The sequence below is a fragment of the Phyllobates terribilis genome, unplaced genomic scaffold (assembly GCF_046119375.1).
Source record: "Phyllobates terribilis strain yellow unplaced genomic scaffold, ASM4611937v1 Scaffold_11__3_contigs__length_659146591, whole genome shotgun sequence".
Lineage (NCBI taxonomy): Eukaryota > Metazoa > Chordata > Amphibia > Anura > Dendrobatidae > Phyllobates > Phyllobates terribilis.
In genome coordinates, this window is record NW_027362771.1 from 305,419,711 (window position 1) to 305,442,305 (window position 22,595).

Consider the following 22,595-nt stretch of genomic DNA (forward strand, 5'->3'; position numbering starts at 1 on the left):
TGCCATGATTCACTGAAGGTAGGGTATTGTGTTCAGTGTATGCTTCATTTTTCCTGCTTATTCATTTGCCCGAAAAATTCCAGATTTGTTTCATTATTCCATAGAACAAAATCTTCTGTGTCTCGGTCATATAATTTTGAGTATATTGGAGCTGAATTTTCTTGGGCTTCCGTCAGTAGAAGTGTACGTTTTGGAATTCAGGTATGGAGGCCTTCAGTGTTTATTATGTGTCTTATTGTACAAACTGAAACCTACAGTGCTTGCTTTCACCAAATTTTGCTGCAGTTCCTTTGCAGTCATTCAAGGGTTTTTGACTTTCTGATTGTCTGGAATCTGGTGGCAGCCAATGATGGCTTCCTCTTTCTACCACATCCAGATAGTATAGCCAATGTTCCTTTAACTCTGATCTTGTGAACTCTTCTTCCAACCTTATCTCTAGGAACATTCAGTTCCTTTTTTTTTGTGCAAGGCAATCATCTTTTTGGACCACTCTTTTGACAACCCAAGAATATTAGTGAACTGGAGGACATTGGCCACAAGGAGTGGACTAAGATTCCTCAGGAATGCTGCCAAATTCTGGTGTCTGCCTATGGATAACATTTGCAGTAGGTCATAAAAGCCAAAGGATGCTGTAGTAATTATTAAAGACACTTGTCATGAAGGGGTTGAATAATTCTGAGATTGCAGTTGTCATTATAACTCACATTTTGTGTATAATTTGGAGGAAAAGGGGCATACCTAGCGCACCATGTGAGTGGGTGCATTCCTAGCAAGTTCCATGCAGATATTGTGAACCAAATGTTTTTATAGATCCTCACTTCAATGTCTTTTGAGTGCAAACGCCTGTTGCACGTACCTAGATCCACCTAGAGTCCATAAATTAAGGTATGTGTAATAATGAGAAATGACAGTGAAAAAGTGTTCAACACATGAAGAAAGAGAGGTGCAAAAAGCCATGGAAAGTCATGACACCAGCTGAAATGTATCAGTAATTAGAAAGCAAAGATATTAGTAAAAAATAATTTCAGCTGGTTGCACTGATGGCCTATAAAAGGGTGTCTCGTTACCAAGGTGCCACACAAACCTCTCATGATCCCAAACACACAGCCAAGGAAACTCTCAATTGGTTTCAGTCAAAGAAAATAAAGCTGGCTGGGCCATTCTAGCAATCACCTGACCTGAATCCAATAGAAAATGTAATGATGGGACTAAAGCTCAGAGTTCATAGATGGAGGGCACTGAACCTTCAGGATTAGTTTTGCTCGAACATGCTCAGATAAGGCGTTATCCGAGCACGCTCGAGTCCTAACAGGGTATCTTCAGCTTGCTTTGAAAATTTGTTTGCACTGCAGCATGCACGGCTGCATGTCTCACGGCTGTTTACATCTGCTAGACATGCAGAGATTGTCTGACAAACAGGCAATCCCCACATGTGCTGCAAGACATGCCGCCGCGGCGACCCGAACATATTTTCCGGGCATCCCGAAGATACTCAGGACTCGAGCGTACTCGGATAATGCCTTATTCAAGCATGTTCGTGCAACACTATTCAGGATTTAAAGAGTGCTTGTGTAGAAGAATGGGCCAGAATCACACCTTCCCAATGCATGCGATTAGTGTCTCCATACTGGAGATGTCTTGAAGCAGTCATCACCAACAAAGGCTTTTGTGCGAAGTATTAATTGAATTTCAGAAAGTGTGTTCAATACTTTTTTCCTGGTGTCATTTCTCATTATTATACATAATTTAATTTATGGACATCTATGGTTTGATTTCTTTGCCTGTGTGGATTGGATGAGTTGTTGCCAACATCTGGTGAGAATTTCATCTCAGTAGCACTTTTAGAAACATATTTACTTAGAAAATTGGAGACGTGTTCAATACTTACTTCACCCACTGTATATGTCAGATCATGGCTCTTTCATGAATGCCTCCTGGTTTTTGACAGTCTTGTTTAATTTGCAACTCTGATGCCAGTTCTTGCATATTATTGGGAAAGGGCTGGTACCCTCTCACGTAGTACTTCCTTTTCACGATTTACATCTGGGAGCCAATATTCTAACTATTATTTTCTGTTGGTTGTGTCCCCCTCTGCACTTAGTGCCTTGGAGGCCGATCTTGATCATCCTAGGCCTCCCAAAGTATGCACGCTTTAATCACTCAATGGCACGTTGATTGCTAGCTCTGCACACACTCACGCGTGCTGCAGAAATGGCAGGTAATCAGTGTGTCAGGGAGTTATTATGGTGCTCTCACTGTGTTATGAGTGATGACTGTAACTTCTCTCTGTACTGCCCCAGTGCCTGGTAGCAAGCAGCTACAGGGAGAATATCAATTAAATTATTATTATAGCACGGTCTACAGTAAGCCTGACAGACATGATTTAAATACTATTTACCTGCAGATTACCCCTTACTTCTGTCGGTAAATAGCGTTTTTGGAGATGACCAGTTTCCTTTAAGACTTCTCCAGACACTCTCTAGTTCAATCTTTTTTTGAGATCCTAAATATATTTTTACAGATTTTTATGCCTTTCTTTATGCCTCAGAATGACATCCCATGATTGAAATGTTGAAAAACTTTTAAGGTCTTCTTTGCCCAAATTATCAGAGTAGGATGCTAAGTTATGTAAGATAGATATCTCCTGTTAGAAGAGCTGGAGGATGCTCTAGAATCAATGCCAAATGAGAAATCACCAGGGGGACATGGTTTGCTAGTGATAGTCTTTAAGACTCTACTTTCTTACTTGCTTGAGGTTTACAATGAGTCCTTTCACTTGTGTAGACTTCAGCTATGTATGACTTAAGCTGTCACTGTTGTCATCCCTAAACTTGAGAAGGATCATCAGCTTCCTGAATCATATCACGATGTCTCTCCTGGCAATCAACATTAAAATTCTAGCCAAACTGCTGGCCAGTAAAGTAATCAAATGTATTAACCACCAACATCAAGGTGATTTTATACAGCATCTTTTAAAAGCAGTGAATATCCATTGGTTGTACTTAAATTTGCAGCTGCCCACCATCGAGAACCAACATAAGACTGTCACCGCTCTTAACACTGGAAAAGCCTTTCTTTGATAGTATTGAATGGACTTTTCTATGATCAATACTAATTCATATTGTCTTTTGGTGAAAGGTATATTATGGGTTAAGCGTCTTTATTCTGCCCACACAAATAAAGCCAATGACCTCCCTTCAGATTTTTTCCTTTTTTTATAAGGGTGCCCATTGTCATCGCTGTGGGGCTCCATAGCATTAGAACAATTGGCTACAGCAATTAGGCTTTATCCAAAAGTTCAGGCTGTCTCTCACGCATCATCAATAGAAACTTAATTTGTACGCAGATGATATGCTTCTCTTCTTTGGCGACTGATCCAATATCTTAAAAAGCTTTGACTATCATAATAATAATTTTTATTTCAATAGCACCAGCATATTCCACAGCACTTTACATTTCAGAGGGGACTTGGGACTTGTATAGACAGTAAAGACATAACAGAGTAAACACCTAATTTAACAGATGCCAAAGGAGTGAGGTCCCTGCTTACAATCTATGAGGAAATAGAGGAGACACAAAAGGTAAATGGTATAAAATGCTTGTATTGTATTGTATGATCCAGCCATCAATATAATAAATGAGGTATTCAAGTAACTCTGCATGAACCGGTCACTAGCCAGTATCTGTACAAGTACAGACACAGAGGGCGATTAAGTGTATGGGAAGGGCGTGTAAACAGATGCTACTACGAGAGACCAGATTTGTAAGAAAAATTTGGAAGGGCAAAACTGAAATAGTTAGATAAGTGAGGTGAGGCGGTAGGCCAGTCTAAAGAAGTGGCTTTTTTATGGCATGTCTAAAACTGTGGGTATTGGGAATTAACCAAATTGTCCTGGGAAGTGCATTCCAAAGAATTGGCGCAGCTTGTGTGAAGCCTTGGAGACAGGAGTGGGAGGCTTGGATTATTGAGGATGTTAGTCTTGGATCATTAGCGAAATAGAGGACACGGGTAGGGTGATAGGCAAAGATGAGGGAGATGAAGGGTGGTGTAGAACTGTGGAGAGCTTTGTGGGTGAGAGTGATTCATTTATATTGGACTCTGTAGTGGATGGGCAACTAGTGCAATGGCTGGCACAGGTTAGAGGCATCAGTGTAGCAGTTGGAGAGGAATATGATCCTGGCTGTGGCATTTATGATGGTTTGGAGAGGTGAGAGTTTAGTAAGAGGGAGACCGATTAGTAGAGTTGCAATAGTCCAGACTAGAATGAATAAGAGCAACAGTAATCAAGTTTCTTCAGAGTCCAAGGTAAGAAAAGGTCAAATTCTAGACATGTTTTTGAAGTGTAGGTGACATGAGTGTTCGAGCGATCAATATGGGAGTGAAGGAAAGATCGGAGTCAAATATAACCCCAAAATATAGGTCATGCTGCTGGGGAGTAATCACACACGGAAATGGCAATATTGGGTTTGGAAAAGTTAGTACTTGGAGGAAACACAAGGAGTTCAGTTTTTGACAAATTTGGTTTCAGATAGAGGGTGGACATGATGCTAGAGACAGCAGAAAGACAATCACTGGTATTTTGCAGTAATGCAGGGGTGAAGTCAGGAGACTGTGTGTATAATTGAGTGTCAGCCGCATATAGATCAGGGCCTAAGATGATCATGGCCCGGCCGATGTCAACGTTCCTTTTCAACTGAATGTGAGTCCTCGGACGCACATTCAATTGAAATGTATTGCGGTGCATATCAATACCAGCCAGGTGAAAACATACTTTATTTTGGATATTTAAAAAATATATATATGAAAAAATAACAGAAAAACATTTTGCCACTAAAAATGCTGTTTTATGTAAAAACTGAAGTAAAAAAGATCTGTACCATAACACACACATGATAAAGAGAATAAACAAACATGCCAAAATTAAAAAAATGATCAGAAAGTCATATAGAAAAATAATGGTATCAAATGTCTTCTCCAGCAAAGAACGCGGCCCATTTTTTTCTATGTGCGGCCCATTTACACGGCTGAGTTTGAGACCCTTGATATAGATGGTTCTGAAAAATACAGTGAAGGAGATGTCAGAGAGGTAGGAGGAGAACCAAGAATGAGCAGTACCCCAGAGCCCAAGTGGAGCATAGTGAAGAGGAGCTGGTGATCCACAGTGTGGAATACTGCAGAGACATCCAGGAGAAAAAGCAGAGAGCAGTGACCATTAGATTTATCTGTTAGTAGATCATTAGAGACTTTAGTGAGTGCAGTTTCAGTAGAGTGTAAAGAGCGGAAACCGGATTGTAAAGGGTTAAGAAGAGCATTATCCGAGAGATGGCAGATTAGGGAGTGGACCAAACGTTCCAGAAGTTTAGAAATTAAGGGAAGAATAGAGACAGGTCTGTAGATAGCAGCACAGTTCTGGTGGAGGGATGTTTTTTTTAAGTAATAAATGTGTTCTGGCATGTTTGAAGGAAAAAGGAAAGCTACCAAATGAGAGAGAGAGAGAGGTTAAATGTTTTAGGTGAGTGGTGACAGCAGGGGAGAGGGACTGAAGGAGATGTGAGGGAATAGAGTCACTGGTACAGATAGTAGGGCGAGAAGATGCGAGGAACCTGGTAACTTCTTCTTCCGTGACCGGTTGAAAGACTGAAAGTGAGCTAGGTGAAGTGCTTGAGGGAAGAGAATGCATGATATTTGAAGATTGGGAGAAAATTTGCTGTCGGATATGGTCAGTCTTTTCTTTGAAATAATTGGCCAGATCGTCAGCGCTGAGGTTGGTGGTTAGGGTGTGAACTCTTGGACTGAGGAGGGAATGAAAAGTAGCAGTCGTTTAGGATTGTTGGATAATGAGGTAATAAGGGTGTTGAAGTAGGCTTGTTTGGAGAGGTGAAGGTCAGAATTGTATGTTTTAAGCATAAATTTATAAGAGATGAAATCTTCAGCCAGATTGGATTTTCTCCACAGACTTTCGGTGCACCTGGAACACTGCTGGAGAAAATATGTTTGACAAGGTGTGTGACAAGGTTACCGCCATCTGTGCTGAGTTGTTATAAGAGTAAGAGGCGCAGCTTCATCCAGTGCTCTTTGCAGTGTTTCATTATAATGTTTCGATGCAGATTCAGATCATAAGAGTGAGAAGATTGGGGCCAATGATTAACTAAATTCTTCATAAGTTTCTGGGGATTAAAGTGAACCTGTCTAGAATCTATAATATAACTGGGGATGCGTCCCTCTGTCTGAAGCCTCGATAGACTGCGCATGTGTGACGCGCAGTCTGGCTCCAGACAGAAGCCGGCATCCAGCCGTTACAGGTAAGAGGAGGTGTATGGCGCCGGAGATCGTGGTATGCGTAGGCACTGAACGCATACCGCTATCTCCAGCGCCATACTTGCATACTTACCTGACCGTGAGGAGCGTTGCCGCGGCGCCTCTCTTCGCAGGAGACCGGGGCAGGAGTGAGGCGCCCGATCGGCACGTGAGCATAGCGCTATCCGGCTCCATTTTACTTAAGACACATTTACAGTGTGTCTTCAGCAAAATGGCGCCGGGCAGCGCTGGAGTACAGAGAAGAAAGGTGAGTGTAAGTGTTTATTTTTTTTGTATGTGTGTACATTGTGAAAGGCATGAGGGGGCCACACATACAAGGATTTTGGGGTGAGGGGTACCACGCATACCGGGATTGTGGGGTAAGGGGTACCACGCATACTGGGATTGTGGGGTGAGGGGTACCACGCATACCGGGATTGTGGGGTGAGGGGTACCACGCATACCGGGATTGTGGGGTGAGGGGTACCACGCATACCAGGATTGGGGGGTGAGGGGTGCCACGCATACCGGGATTGGGGGGTGAGGGGTGCCACGCACACTGGGATTGGGGGTGAGGGGTGCCATGCATACCAGGATTGGATGGTGGAGACAGGATGGGGGCAGCACAAATACAAGGAGGGGGGCAGCACATACCAGCATGGGAGACCATATACCAATAAAAATGCTCGCCACCCGGGCGTAGATGGGGTTCAATAGCTAGTGTTCTATATAAGTCCCCAATGCAGTCTGCATAACACAAAAATAGCTTTTATTATACTCCCCTATGGTGCGGTCTGGTCCGATGGGATTCGCTGCTCTTGATCAAATGCCTACTCTCTTCTTGCGATCGCTGTCGTCCTTCTTGCTTCCTGTGGCTGATGCGTCCTACATCATCCACGCAGTGTTCTCCACCGCGCTCCTGCGCAATTGTTCTTCTCTCTGCCCTACAAAGGGCAGAGCAAAGTACTGTAATGCACATGTGCGTGGAAATGATAAAGAGCTCTGGCGCATGCGCACTACAATACTTTGCCCTCGGCAGAGCAGAGAGAAGTACGCCAGCACAGAAGTGCGATGGGGGACAGTGTGGATGATGTAGGACGTGTCATCCACATGAATGCCTACTGAAATTTACTCTGAAGGTGAGGGAGTGTATATTACAAGTGTGAGCAAAATAGAGGCCTAATTAGTGAACACCTGCGTAGATATCCTTAGGTTCTCAATGAGTGAAGCACAAAGACTATCTCAATACTACCTATCTACAAAACTCTCCTCAAAATGGGTTGTGGGCAAAACTCGATATGTGATTGAAGTAAATCCCCTTATACAGATCTGTTGCATATTTTATGGATTGACCTTCTACACCCATTTTTGGGAGAGGTGCTCAATCTTATCAATAATGTTTTTGACCACACCGTTTCTATGGATGTTATAATTTTCTGTGGTGCGCTTCAGAAATACATGTGGAGGAGACAATCAGTTATAGATACCATTACTAACAAATTCAAAGTCTTTCATTGGAGCAGATTCTGCAACCATACAATGTCAGAATTTATGTCTAAAATCAACACCATGCTCAAGTTAGAGAAATGTCTTCCTAATGCGGTGCACTATAAATAAATTTAAAGCCCATGTCTCGCTTCTTTAACGCTGACCTAGTCCAGATTATTGACTTCAAATCTACCCATCTCAGAGAATTTGGAGGAGGCTCCACAGGCCAGAAATTCAGAGATCAATGTTCTGTTGTTTATAAATGTGTCTGTACATTCGGCGCTACTCTTGTGCCTATAGAAGTACCCTATAACTGAAACACAGCCACCCTTCTGCTCCCATTATTCGTGCAATAGTTTTATATGCGTTTTCCTCGTACTTATTTGCTACTTTCATCCCACACATTAGGATGAATGGAGACTTAAAGGGGTTGGCCACTTTTATCTTTATTTTAGCAGGTGTTGGGGACATGGTTTTGTGACTCTTACTAGATATGACGGGTTCTCCTCCTGCTCTTGTTAAAGCAGCTTTCCTCACAGACTGCACAGTTCTCCAGTCCATAAACTGTCTACTGATGGAGGAGCATGTCACCAGACCTGTCCATTACAAATAAAAAAGCAGTTTTTCCCTTGGAGGAGGCTGATGGACTGATCTGGTCATATTCTCCTCCAGCTGCAATTGTTAGTGCAGTTTTTTTCATACACGTGCAGGAGAAGGACCTGTCAGACTTATATAATAGGAAGTGCCCAACACATCTGATAATTGGCCAACTCCATTAACTGGTTCTGCAGCTGGCAATAGACTGCGAATCACAGAGGCTGTAGAAGGCAAAGGTTTTAAAATTCTTAGTGAAAACCTATTGCAAAAATGTTTTTTTTTTTTTTTAAGCCCCAAATACATGCATTTAAGAAAGAAAAAATTGTCCCCAAATGTGGACAACTCATTTAACGTACCACAGTTCTGGCATGTGATAGCAGGATATTATGTGACTTCTTCTTCACTCATTAAAAGAATTGTTTGAGATACATGGTGGGAAGGAATTGTGGTGAGGTGGCGGAGGAGGGATATTTTAATGTTTTATTCTGTTTGTTATCATTTTGAAAAATAGAATAAAATAATTTGGAGAAATCACTTATGTTATTTTGTTGAGCTATTTATGATGTTCTTGTTTGATTGTTTTTTTGCAAATGGCAGGAAGTGTGTACATTTTTCTAATAAACCTAATTTACACTGGGGGTTGAATCATTTTAATTGTATTTGCGACCCTCGATATAAAACAGACGTTTAAAACTATAGACATCCTGGGTAGGTTTTTCTAGTATTAATTAGAGACTTGCTATAGATATTACCGTAACTAATGCAGGCAACGATCTCCATTTTTCTTGTATCTGATTGCAGTAAAGATGACACTGTCTACACATGATTCTCTCTGTTTTGTGTCAGACTGCGATGTTTACCATGGAGTTAACAACTTGACTTTCTCAGAATTGTGTTATGTCCTTTGTAATTGCTTGGAGCATCGACAGAGGTGATTAAACCAAACTGAACAGACTAATATATTATTATATGTATGTACGGTGCCTTAAAGTATTCACACCCTGTGAACTTTTCCACATTTTTTTCTTGTTACATCCACAAACGTAAACGTATTTAATTTGGATTTTATTTGATATATCAGCACAATGTAGCAAGTATTTGAGGCGTAATTGAAATGATACATGATTTCTAAATATTTTAAAAATATTAATCTGAAAATTGTGACGTGCATTTGTACTAAGCCCCTTGTAGTCTAATACCCCTAAATAAAATCCTGAGTGACCAGTTGCCTTCAGAAGTCACATGATTGTTAAATTGAGTCCACCTGTATGTAATTTATTCACAGTATAACTACAGCTATTCTGTGAAGACCTCAGAGGTTTGTTTGAGAACATTGGGGATCAAACAGCATCATTCAAAACAAGGAACACACCAGACAGGTCAGGGATAAAGTTGTGGAGAAGATTAAAGCAGGGTTAGATTCTAAAAAAAAAAACAAAAAAACAAACAAAAAAAAAAAAAACCCAAGCTCTGAACATCTCATGGAGCACTGTTCAATCATTATATGGAAGGAGCTTGGCACAACTGTAAACTTACCAAGACATGGCCATCCACACTTGCTATTTTGTGTTGGTATATCACATGAAATCTCAATAAAATACATTTAAGTTTGTGGGTGTAATGTGGAAAAGTTCATGGGGTAACTCTCAAGGCACCGTGTGTATGTGTATATATATACAGCAGCACCAGGAGAGTATGCAGCTGGCCCAGCGGAGCATGCAGCAGCAGCACCAGGAGACGACCAAACTGTTGCTTCAGCAGATCCAGTTGCAGCAAAAGTCACAGCAGCAGCACCAGCAGGAGGCGCAACAGCAGATACAGCTTTTGGCGGACGCCATTCAGAGCAGGGCAGCTGCCCCACCCCCAGGGCCGACTGATGATTCTCACGTCAGGAAGGCGGTAAGGTGGGCCATGCAGATGATGACCCCTGGGGATGATGTAGAAGCATTTCTGACTGTTTTTGAGAGGGTGGCTGATCGTGAGAGACTTCCTCCAGCACAGTGGGCAGAGGTTCTGGCGCCATATTTATCGGGTGAACCCCAGAAGGCGTATTTTGACTTGGCGCTGCAAGATGCTAAGGAATATGCCAAACTAAAGACAGAGATCTTAGCACGTCTAGGAGTAAATATGGCGGTAAGAGCCCAGCGAGTTCATCACTGGGCGTATGCTAGCAACAAACCCCCTCGCTCGCAGATGTTTGACCTCCTGCATCTTGTTCAGAATTGGCTACAACCGGAGTCCTCCACTCCGGCCCAGATGGTTGAGCGGGTGGTGATTGACAGGTTCATGCATTCCCTTCCCAAGCCAGTACAGACCTGGGTTGCCCAGGGTGATCCCCAGAACGCAGATGACTTCATTGGCCTGGTAGAGAGGTACCAGGTAGTCGAGAGATCTCTTGGGAAACCGGATGCAGTCACTTCTCCCTACTGGGATACCCAAAAGGGGGCAGGTTCACCACGGAAGGGGTCTAGAGCCACCACTGGGGGACGTTCCACTCTTACTGAAGGTGCCTTTAGAACAGTTGGTAAAGATATAGTTTGCTGGCGATGTCACAACCCTGGACATGTAGCCGCCAGGTGTCAAATATCCCCTGAGCCCATGGACTGCAGCCTAGGCAGACGGGTCTCCTGTTATGCCTATCCAGCCTGTAGCGTGGACTGTCAACCCGGCGAGGGGTCGCAGGCGTGTGCAGTGTCCATTAATGGAGTAAAAGTGCTTGGGCTGTTGGACTCCGGGAGTCTGGTGACCTTGATCAGAGCATCCCTTCCCCATCAGTTGATCCCTTCCAAAACCCTGGGCGTTCGGTGCATCCATGGTGACGCCAAGGACTATCCCATGGCCACAGTAACAGTGGGTACAGACTGTGGTGCCCAGTCCCATGAAGTCGGGGTAGTAAAGGACCTGATACATCCCGTCATATTGGGCCGCGATTTTTCCTTATTCTGGGACTTGTGGGGGAAGGGAACTGGACTAAGTAGTATGGGGAAAAGCCAGGTCCTTGAAGAAGAACCCCCGACGAAGTCTCAGATGGAGGAGTTCCCACTGTGCGTCCTTGTCGGGGATGAGGGTGAGACGGTGACCGAGGAGGCCGACCTCCCTGCGTTAGATATGTCCAAAGAGAACTTTGGGACTGCTCAAGTTCGAGACCTGACCTTAAAAGGGGCTTTTGACCAGGTTACTGTATGTAATGGGGTTGCCCAAGAGCTGGGGGCCAACACCATATTCCCCCACTTTGCAGTGCAGGGGGAGTTGCTATATCGGGTGGCCAAACTGAGGGGCGGTGAGATAGTGGAACAGCTGTTAGTGCCGGGGCCATTCAGACGGCGGGTGCTAGATATGGCCCATTCACATGTCCTGGGGGGACACCTAGGGGTCGAGAAAACTCAGGAGAGGATATTGAGAAGGTTTTATTGGCCAGGGTGTTATCGGGAAGTTCAAAACTATTGTAGGTCCTGCCCCACCTGCCAAATAACCGCTCCCTCCTCCCACTTCCGTAGCCCCTTAGTCCCACTACCTGTGATAGAGGTTCCCTTTGAGAGGATTGCCATGGACCTCATGGGCCCCTTAGTTAAATCAGCTCGGGGCCACCAATATATCCTGGTCGACCAATATATCCTGGTCATCATGGACTATGCGACTCGGTATCCGGAAGCGGTTCCCCTAAGGAACATGTCCAGTAAAAGTATAACCCGAGAGCTGGTTCATATTTTTGCTCGGACAGGTCTACCAAAAGAGATTCTGACAGACCAAGGAACCCCCTTCATGAGCAAGGTGATGAAGGAGCTTTGCAGAGTCCTTCAGATAACTCCGCTTCGGACCTTGGTTTATCATCCACAGACAGACGGCCTAGTGGAACGCTTCAATAAGACCTTAAAGGCGATGCTCAAGAAGGTTGTTGAAAAGGATGGGCGAGACTGGGACTACCTGCTCCCATTCCTGCTTTTCTCGGTCAGAGAAGTTCCTCAAGCCTCCACTGGCTTCTCTCCATTTGAGCTCCTATATGGGCGGCATCCAAGAGGTCTCCTAGACATCGCCAAGGAAACTTGGGAGGCTGAAGTCACACCACACCGGAGTATCATCGAACATGTCGCCCAGTTACAGGAGAGAATGTCAAAGGTGATGCCCATCATGAAGGAACACCTCCTCCAGGCGCAGGAAGCCCAGGCGAGGGTCTATAACCGGTCGGCGAGACTAAGACAGTTCCTGCCGGGGGACCGTGTTTTGGTGCTGATCCCTACCATCGAGAGCAAGTTCCTCGCCAAGTGGCAAGGTCCATACGAGGTGGTGGAGAAAGTCAGCGAGGTTAATTATAAAGTCCACCAGCCTGGCCGAAGAAAGCCGCATCAAATAGATCATGTAAATTAGCTCAAGCCGTGGCGGGACCGTGAACCTGTGGAAACTCCTTGCCTGGGAGCCGCAGCAGAAGGCAAGGTGGAGGAGGTCACTATTGCAGAGACTCTATCGTCGGCCCAGAAGCAACAGTGTCGAGAATTGCTACAGCTGAATCGGGAGCTGTTCTCAGAGTTGCCGGGGCATACTCAAGTGGTAGAGCATGATGTGCTGACAGAGCCGCACGTACGAGTGAATCTGAAGCCGTATCGGATTCCGGAAGCACGCCGGGAGGTGATCTCGACCGAGGTGAAGAGGATGTTAGACCTCGGAGTAATAGAGGAGTCAAAGAGTGGGTGGTCGAGCCCAATCGTCCTCGTGCCGAAACCCAATGGAGAGTGGAGGTTTTGTAAGGACTACCGCCGGCTGAATGAGGTATCCAAGTGTGACGCGTACCCGATGCCCCGCGTCGACGAACTCATCGAGAGGCTTGGACCGGCGAGGTACATCACCACTCTCGACCTGACGAAGGGCTACTGGCAGATCCCCATGTCCCAGATGGCTAAGGAGAAGACTGCTTTCTCAACACCTGATGGGTGTTTTCAATACACGCGGATGCCGTTCGGACTACAAGGGGCCCCAGCCACTTTCCAGAGGGCTATGGATCGGATCCTAGCCCCACATAAGAAGTATGCCGCAGCCTACCTCGACGACATTGTGGTCTTTAGCCCAGACTGGGCTAGTCACCTACCTAAACTACAGGCCGTTCTGGACGCGCTAAGGAAGGCAGGATTTACCATAAATCCAAGAAAGTGTGCCATCGGGAAGGAGGAGGCCAAGTACCTGGGCTATGTTGTTGGGAGAGGCGAAATAAAGCCGCAAGTCAAGAAAGTGGAGGCAATTCAAACCTGGCCGCAACCACTCTCGAAGAAGCAGGTGAGAGCATTCCTAGGAATGGTAGGATACTACTGGCGGTTTATCCCGAATTTCGCCATGATTGCCGCGCCACTAACGGATCTTCTAAAAGGCACCAAATCAACCATGGTGAAATGGACGGAAGAAACGGAGACCACGTTTCAACAGTTGAAGCTAACATTGTGCAAGCAGCCGGTACTGGTCGCGCTAGACTTCAAGAAAGAATTTGTGGTCCAGACGGACGCTTCAGAGGTTGGTCTAGGGGCTGTACTCTCCCAAGAGATAAATGGGGAAGAACATTCCATTCTCTATCTAAGCCGAAAGCTGTCCTCCTGCGAGAAGAACTACGCCATAGTAGAGAAAGAGTGTTTAGCCATAAAATGGGCCGTGGATACACTGAAATATTACCTACTAGGCCGGAAGTTTAGATTAGTATCAGACCATGCCCCGTTGAGATGGTTGAGGGAGAAGAGGAGTAAAAATGCCAGGGTAACTAGATGGTTCCTAGGACTTCAAGAGTTTAACTTTCACGTGGAGCATAGGCCCGGGAAGTTACATGGGAATGCAGATGCCCTCTCTAGGATTCCCTGCCTGGTGTCAGAAGGTGCCCAAACCCCCGGCTTTGGGCAGAGGGGGGGAATATGTGACAGTGTCACTGGTTTTATATGTGAGGGGAGGTATGTGTCACTCAGGATGCTCTCCTGTGTGAACTAAGACCTACTTTATTTTTCTGCCAGCGTGTTATATGCTGGTAGATTTACTCTGTTAAAGGGTGTGCGGTTTTATGGGAATGGCAAAGAGGGCGGGACGCCATTCCCCCTACCTCCCCTCAGGGTGTGGCTGAGCAATGAGTAAAAGCTCAGTCCCTTTTTTTTTTTTTCTCTGGAGTGTGTTCTTGAGAGGGAAGTCTCCAGACAGTATTGTGGAAGCTGCAGAGCTTTTCACATGGACTTTAGCAGTGCAGTTTATGCTACCGAGAGCTGGCGGAACCCGCTCATCTATGGACTGAGTTATACTTTTTTTTTTTTTTCGTTTAACCCAGAGGGGTCAATGTTTGTTTTTCCTGTGAAACCTGCATGAGTTTATGGCTGATAATAAACCAGCAGAGAGGAAACCTGAGAACGTGTGTCCTGAGTCTGCCTCCAGGAGAGCCGAGCGAGTCGACTTGCCACAGTGTGTGTGTGTATATGTATATATATATATATATATATATATATATATATATATATATATATATATATATATATATATATATATATATATATACAGTACAGACCAAAAGTTTGGACACACCTTTTCATTTAAAGATTTTTCTGTATTTTCATGACTATGAAAATTGTACATTCACACTGAAGGCATCAAAACTATGAATTAACACATGTGGAATTATATACTTAACAAAAAAGTGTGAAACAACTGAAAAGATGTCTTATATTCTAGATTCTTCAAAGTAGCCACCTTTTGCTTTGATGACTGCTTTGCACACTCTTGGCATTTTCTTGATGAGCTTCAAGAGGTAGTCTGCGGAAATGGTTTTCACTTCACAAGTGTGCCCTGTCAGGTTTAATAAGTGGGATTTCTTGCCTTATAAATGGGGTTGGGACCATCAGTTGTGTTGTGCAGAAGTCAGGTGGATACACAGCTGATAGTCCTACTGAATAGACTGTTAGAATTTGTATTATGGCAAGAAAAAAGCAGCTAAGCAAAGAAAAACGAGTGGCCATCATTACTTTAAGAAATGAAGGTCAGTCAGTCTAAAAAATTGGGAAAACTTTGAAAGTGTCCCCAAGTGCAGTTGCAAAAACCATCAAGCGCTACAAAGAAAGTGGCTCACATGAGGACCGCCCCAGGAAAGGAAGACCAAGAGTCTCCTCTGCTTCTGAGGATAAGTTTATCCGAGTCACCAGCCTCAGAAATCGCAGGTTAACAGCAGCTCAGATTAGAGACCAGGTCAATGCCACACAGAGTTCTAGCAGCAGACACATCTCTACAACAACTGTTAAGAGGAGACTTTGTGCAGCAGGCCTTCATGGTAAAATAGCTGCTAGGAAACCACTGCTAAGGACAGGCAACAAGCAGAAGAGACTTGTTTGGGCTAAAGAATACAAGGAATGGACATTAGACCAGTGGAAATCTGTGCTTTGGTCTAATGAGTCCAAATTTGTGATCTTTACTTCCACCCACCGTGTCTTTGTGCGATGCAGAAAAGGTGAACGGATGGAATCTACATGCCTGGTTCCCACCGTGAAGCATGGAGGAGGAGGTGTGATGGTGTGGGGGTGCTTTGCTTGTGACCCTGTTGGGGATTTATTCAAAATTGAAGGCATACTGAACCAGCATGGCTACCACTGCATCTTGCAGTGGCATGCTATTCCATCCGGTTTGCGTTTAGTTGGACCATCATTTATTTTACAACAGGACAATGACCCCAAACACACCACCAGGCTGTGTAAGGGCTATTTGACCAAGAAAGAGAGTGATGGGGTGCTACGCCAGATGACCTGGCCTCCACAGTCACCAGACCTGAACCCAATCGAGATGATTTTGGGTGAGCTGGACCGCATAGTGAAGGCAAAAGGGCCAACAAGTGCTAAGCATCTCTGGGAACTCCTTCAAGATTGTTGGAAGACCATTTCCGGTGACTACCTCTTGAAGCTCATCAAGAGAATGCCAAGAGTGTGCAAAGCAGTCATCAAAGCAAAAGGTGGCTACTTTGAAGAACCTAGAATATAAGACATATTTTCAGTTGTTTCACACTTTTTTGTTAAGTATATAATTCCACATGTGTTAATTCATAGTTTTGATGCCTTCAGTGTGAATGTACAATTTTCATAGTCATGAAAATACAGAAAAATCTTTAAATGAGAAGGTGTGTCCAAACTTTCGGTCTGTACTGTGTATATATGTATATATATATATATAAATAAACACACACTGTATATGTATGTATATAATGTATATATATATAATATATATATATATACATACATATACAGTGTGTGTTTATTTATATATATATATATATATATATATATATATATATATATATCTCACATATATACAGGTGCCAAAAAGTTAATTTATTTCAGTTCTTCAATTCAAAGAGTGAAACTCACATATTATGTAGGGTCATTACAAACAGAGTGATCTATTTCAAGTGTTTATTTCTGTTAATGTTGATGGTTATGGCTTACAGCCAGTGAAAACACAAAAGTCATTATCTCAGTAAATTAGAATACTTTACAACACCAGCTTGAAAAATGATTTTAAAATCCGAAATGTTGGCCTACTGAAATGTATGTTCAGTAAATGCACTCAATACTTGGTCAGGGCTCCTTTTGCATCAATTGCTGCATCAATGCTGCATGGCATGGAGGCGATCAGCCTGTGGCACTGCTGAGGTGTTATGGAAGCACAGGTTGCTTTGATAGCAGCCTTCAGCTCGTCTGCATTGTTTGGGTCTAGTGTCTCTCATCTTCCTCTTGACAATACCCCATAGATTCTCTATGGAGTTAAGGTCAGGTGAGTTTGCTGGCCAATCAAGCACAGTGATACTGTTGTTTTTAACCCCTTTACCCCCCAAGGGTGGTTTGCACGTTAATGACCTGGCCAATTTTTACAATTCTAACCACTGTCACTTTATGAGGTAATAACTCTGGAACGCTTCATCGGATCCCATTGATTCTGAGATTGTTTTTTTTGTGACATATTGTACTTCATGACAGTGGTAAAATTTCTTCAATATAACTTGCGTTTTTTTGTGAAAAAAACTGAAATTTGGCGAAAATTTCTCAATTTTCAAACTTTGAATTTTTATGCCCTTAAATCGGAGAGATATGTCACACAAAATAGTTAATAAATAACATTTCCCACATGTCTACTTTACAACAACACAATTTTGGAACCAAAATTTTTTTGGGTTAGGAAGTTATAAGGGTTAAAAGTTGACGAACGATTTCTCATTTTTCCAACAAAATTTACAAAACCATTTTTTTAGGGACCTTTGAGTGGCCTTTATGACAGAAAATACCCAAAAGTGACAACATTCTAAAAACTGCAACCCTCAAGTGCTCAAAACCACATGCAAGACGTTTATTAACCCTTCATGTGCTTCACAGGAATTTTTGGAAAGTGGAAGAAAAAAATGAACAATTAACTTTTTTCACAAAAATTTTAATTTAGACCCCAATTTTTTCATTTTTGCAAGGGTAACAGGAAAAAATGGACCCCAAAATTTGTTGTGCAATTTCTCCTGAGTAAGCAGATGCCCCATATGTGGGAAAAAAGCACTGTTTGGGCGCACGGCAGGGCTCGGAAGGGAAGGAGCGCCATTTGACTTTTTGAATGTAAAATTTGCTTGAATGATTAGCCGACGCCATGTAGCATTTGAAGAGCCCCTGATGTGACTAAACAGTGGATATTCCCCACAAGTGACACCATTTTGGAAACTAGACCCCTCAGGAAGCTTATCTATATGTGTGGTGAGCACCCTGAAGCCCCAGGTGCTTCACAGAAGCTTATAACATGGAGCCGTGAAAATAAAAAAAATCTAACTTTTTTCACAAAAATGATGTATTAGCCCCAAATTTTTTCTTTTCACAATGGTAAGAGGAGAAAATGGACCCCAAAAACTTTTGTGCAATTTCTCCTGAGTACGCCAATACCCCATATATGGGGAAAATACACTGTTTGGGCACACGGCAGGGTTCTGAAGGGAAGTAGCAATGTGTGACTTTTTGAGCGAAAAATTGGCTGGAATTGAGAACGGACGTCATGTCGCGTTTGGAGAGCCCCTGCTGCACCTAAATAGTGGAAACCCCCAACAACTGACCCCCTCAAGGATTTTATCAAGGGGTATAGTGAACATTTTGAACACAGATGTACGACACAGAAATTGATAACATTAGGTGATTGTCAGGGATCACCTACAGGGATGATGCCACGGAGATCACGCAATATCCCACCGCTGCCACCAATTTGTCAGGGATCACCACACAGGGACGACACCAGGGAGATCACGCGATATCTCACCATGCCGTCACGCTGTCAGTATTTCGTCCGGAATCGTGAGCACGCGACCCTGACTACTCGCTACGTGGATATCGGCAAGCGACCAGTGAGAGTATGGCATCACACCTCTGGGTTCCAAAGCCTGAAATCCATGTTTACGCCCTCCGTACTGTCACTGTCAGCTTCACGATAGCCCAATTAGTATTATTCTCTGCCACCACCGGCCGAGTTTGAAATATAGTACAGGCCTGTCCGGCCGCCTGCGTTTTGGTAGCGTATATGGCTTCGGGGAAGGGAACGATTACAGAACAAAAGAAACAGAACTATTAAATTTTATATTTAATCCAAAAGGGAGGCAATGTTTAGGAAAAAATATATACAAGGATGGTACAAAGGAGATATTAAAATTCATAAGCAGTTACACAAATAAAACAGGATAAAAAAGGAGAAACTTACACTAGACAATCGCTGAGACAATTCAATATAGGTGGAGGGGAGACGCTCCGTTTAAACTATTATCGAACAGGGTCCTCCGCTATGATAGACATATACTCCCTGGCAAAGAACACGGCTTCAGCCTCAACAAACTATTTTATGCTGAAGGGAGAGACCCCCCCCCATCATGACATCACAGGGGCTGGTCTCCAATCTTCAGATTTGTATTAAAAACCTGGCTTTTGGGATAACTCATCGTGCGTTGATCCCAGAAGCCCAAAAGCGATATATTTTCTATTATGATTTTATCTTCGGTTAGAGACCACACATCGCATAGTTGCAGTCTGCTATTCTGGTGTTTTTGCGCTACAGCTCTCTGATTTGGCTTGCAACAATGAAAAACTATGTATGCATTCCTCGGCTGTTTCTGTCACTAGAAATATAGTTCCCATTATTGTCAGATGCATGGAACTTACAATATTTCATATTTCGTTTCGTAGTCTGATTGTCTGGAGATTTCTTTGTTAAGCTCGGGAAAACAACTTTCCCAGTTGCAAGCAAATTAGTGCAATCCTGCCAGTAATTACCTCCCTTGCATGTGCTAGGGACAAGAGCTTACTTCCTAACGAAGTTATAACACTCCTTGGCTGTCATTTGTTTGTGTAGGATATTTCTCAGGCGTGTGTTAATTGGGGCTTTTGTGCTGAGCAAAAGGGGAATAAGGGAGGGGGGTGAATATCTATGTCAAGCAAATATGGGAGAACATTTTCCTGATATTAATATTCCCCTGACAGTGATCATATTGAATAAGTTGTCATTCGTATTGAGCGCAAGTGCTCGCTACTTGAGTTTGCATCGGGTACTCAGGTATGCACCATGTATCGCGGGTGCTGCAGTGACATGCTTGAGTCCCCACCTCGCATGTTTCACGGTTGTTAGACACCCCCAAAAAAACATATGGGTATCGCTCATGCATGGCAGGCAGTCCCCGTCAGTTTTTTTTGCCCGCAAAGCATATGGGGCGGAGACTCGAGCATGTCACTCAAGCACCCACGATACTCAGTGCATACTCAAGTAGCGAGCACTTGCGCTCAACACTAGTCGCCATATCGTCTGTTTTGTTCTTTACTTTTGAAAAAATCCCAACCCCAACACAACCCTAACCTTAACTCTAGCGCAACCCTAACCTTAACTCTAGCGCAACCCTAACCTTAACTCTAGCGCAACCCTAACCTTAACTCTAGCGCAACCCTAACCTAAACTCTAGCGCAACCCTAACCTAAACTCTAGCGCAACCCTAACCTTAACTCTAGCGCAACCCTAACCTTAACTCTAGCGCAACCCTAACCTTAACTCTAGCGCAACCCTAACCTTAACTCTAGCGCAACCCTAACCTTAACTCTAGCGCAACCCTAACCTTAACTCTAGCGCAACCCTAACCTTAACTCTAGCGCAACCCTAACCTTAACTCTAGCGCAACCCTAACCTTACCTCTAGCGCAACCCTAACCTTACCTCTAGCGCAACCCTAACCTTACCTCTAGCGCAACCCTAACCTTACCTCTAGCGCAACCCTAACCTTACCTCTAGCGCAACCCTAACCTTACCTCTAGCGCAACCCTAACCTTACCTCTAGCGCAACCCTAACCTTACCTCTAGCGCAACCCTAACCTTACCTCTAGCGCAACCCTAACCTTACCTCTAGCGCAAGCCTAACCTTACCTCTAGCGCAAGCCTAACCTTACCTCTAGCGCAAGCCTAACCTTACCTCTAGCGCAAGCCTAACCTTACCTCTAGCGCAAGCCTAACCTTACCTCTAGCGCAAGCCTAACCTTAACTCTAGCGCAAGCCTAACCTTAACTCTAGCGCAAGCCTAACCTTAACTCTAGCGCAAGCCTAACCTTAACTCTAGCGCAACCCTAACCTTAACGGGGTATTCCCATCTCTAAGATCCTATCCCAATATGTAGTAGGTATAATAAAAATAATATTAGCAAATATCTCCAATTAGAAATGTAGTATAGTATTTTTGATTCGCTATGTCTCTTACCGCATGTGCAGTCATCGCAGGACCTTAGGCATCCATGGTTGCATCCACTGATAGTCACAGTTAGTTAGCTAGCTGCTAGTGGTCAATTTGTACAATTTTGAGGCAAGAATACAGATAAAACAAATAACAAGTACGAAAGAAAACTTATTTACTAATCACGATATCCATATCACAAAGTTAGGTTTATAATCCAAAGAATACAATTTAAGGAATTACTTGAGACCAAATATTTCATTTGTTATGGAACTTTTCAAACATATTGTTTGCAATTGCAAATTTATATTCATAAGTTTTATGTAGCATTATTTTTTGAACAATATCATTAAATTTAGGGGGAAATGTTTTTTTCCATAGAGCTGCTATCGATACTTTCACAACTTGGAAAATATGTAAAAGAATAAACCGTGTGGAAGGGGGAACTTGGTCCATTTCAAGGGAGAGTAACGCCATTTGAGGTGATTAATGTAGGTTCCAGTTAGGAAGTTGGTTAATTAGTTGAGACACCTGATACCAGAGATTTTTAATTTTGGGGCAGTTCCAATAGACATGCATCAAGTCGGCATTATATCCACAGTTTCTCCAACATTTAGGAGAATGATATGTATTAATTTTTGACAGCCTAATTGGTGTAAAATACCATTTAGTGAAGATCTTGTATTACGACTCATGTAAAGTCATGCAAATGTTTGAAGCGTATGTAAGTTTTAAAGCTTTTTCCCATTGATCTGAAGAGAATGATTTTTTTTTCAAATCTAGTTCCCATTTAATCATATGGGCTTGTTTTTCGAGGGAGATATTATTGTTAAAATGAAAATATAAGTAACTTGTATTCCATAAAAGTTTGCAGGTAGGATTTCCATCAAGTAGGCCAATAATTTCAGAAAACTGTGACTTACTATTTAAAAGAACCTAAATGGTATCTTTAACCAAAATGAAATTGGAAAAAATCCGTGCTAGGTAGCTTATATTTTAATTTGAGTTCAGGCACGTGACATTTTTTGATCGCTTTCTATTCTGATTTTTGTGAGGCATAATAAAAATCAACAATTCAGGAATAGTATTTTTGGGGATTTTTTTATGCCGTTCCGTTGACGTTTTCAGTGGTACCATTTTTATTTACGTTCGTCTTTTTGATCACGTTTTATTCCATTTTTTGTTTGGCGGTATGACGATAAAACATTGTTTTTTGCTTAGTTTTTTTTTTTTTTTTTTACCGTATTCACTAAAGGGGTTAACTAGTGGGACAATTTTATAGGTCAGGTCGTTCCGGACTCTGTGATACCAAATATGTGTGCTTTTATTATTGTTGTTGTTTTTTTTCATAATAATATTTATTGATGGGTACAATATATTTTTATTTTTTGGGGATTATTTTTTTCATATTTTTGTTCATATTTTTACTATTTATTTATTTTCACTTTCTGATTTTTTTTTATTTTTTTTTGTTACTTTTACACATTGTCCCACTATGGGAC

At 43.0% G+C, this 22,595-nt stretch overlaps 1 protein-coding gene across 1 annotated transcript in view; it reads left to right on the forward strand.

Annotated features, from left to right (window-relative positions):
• The window catches only part of EXOC4 (exocyst complex component 4), a 497,223-nt gene that overhangs the window by 21,835 nt on the left and 452,793 nt on the right, over positions 1 to 22,595 (forward strand). The gene's annotated exons all lie outside the window — the stretch shown is intronic.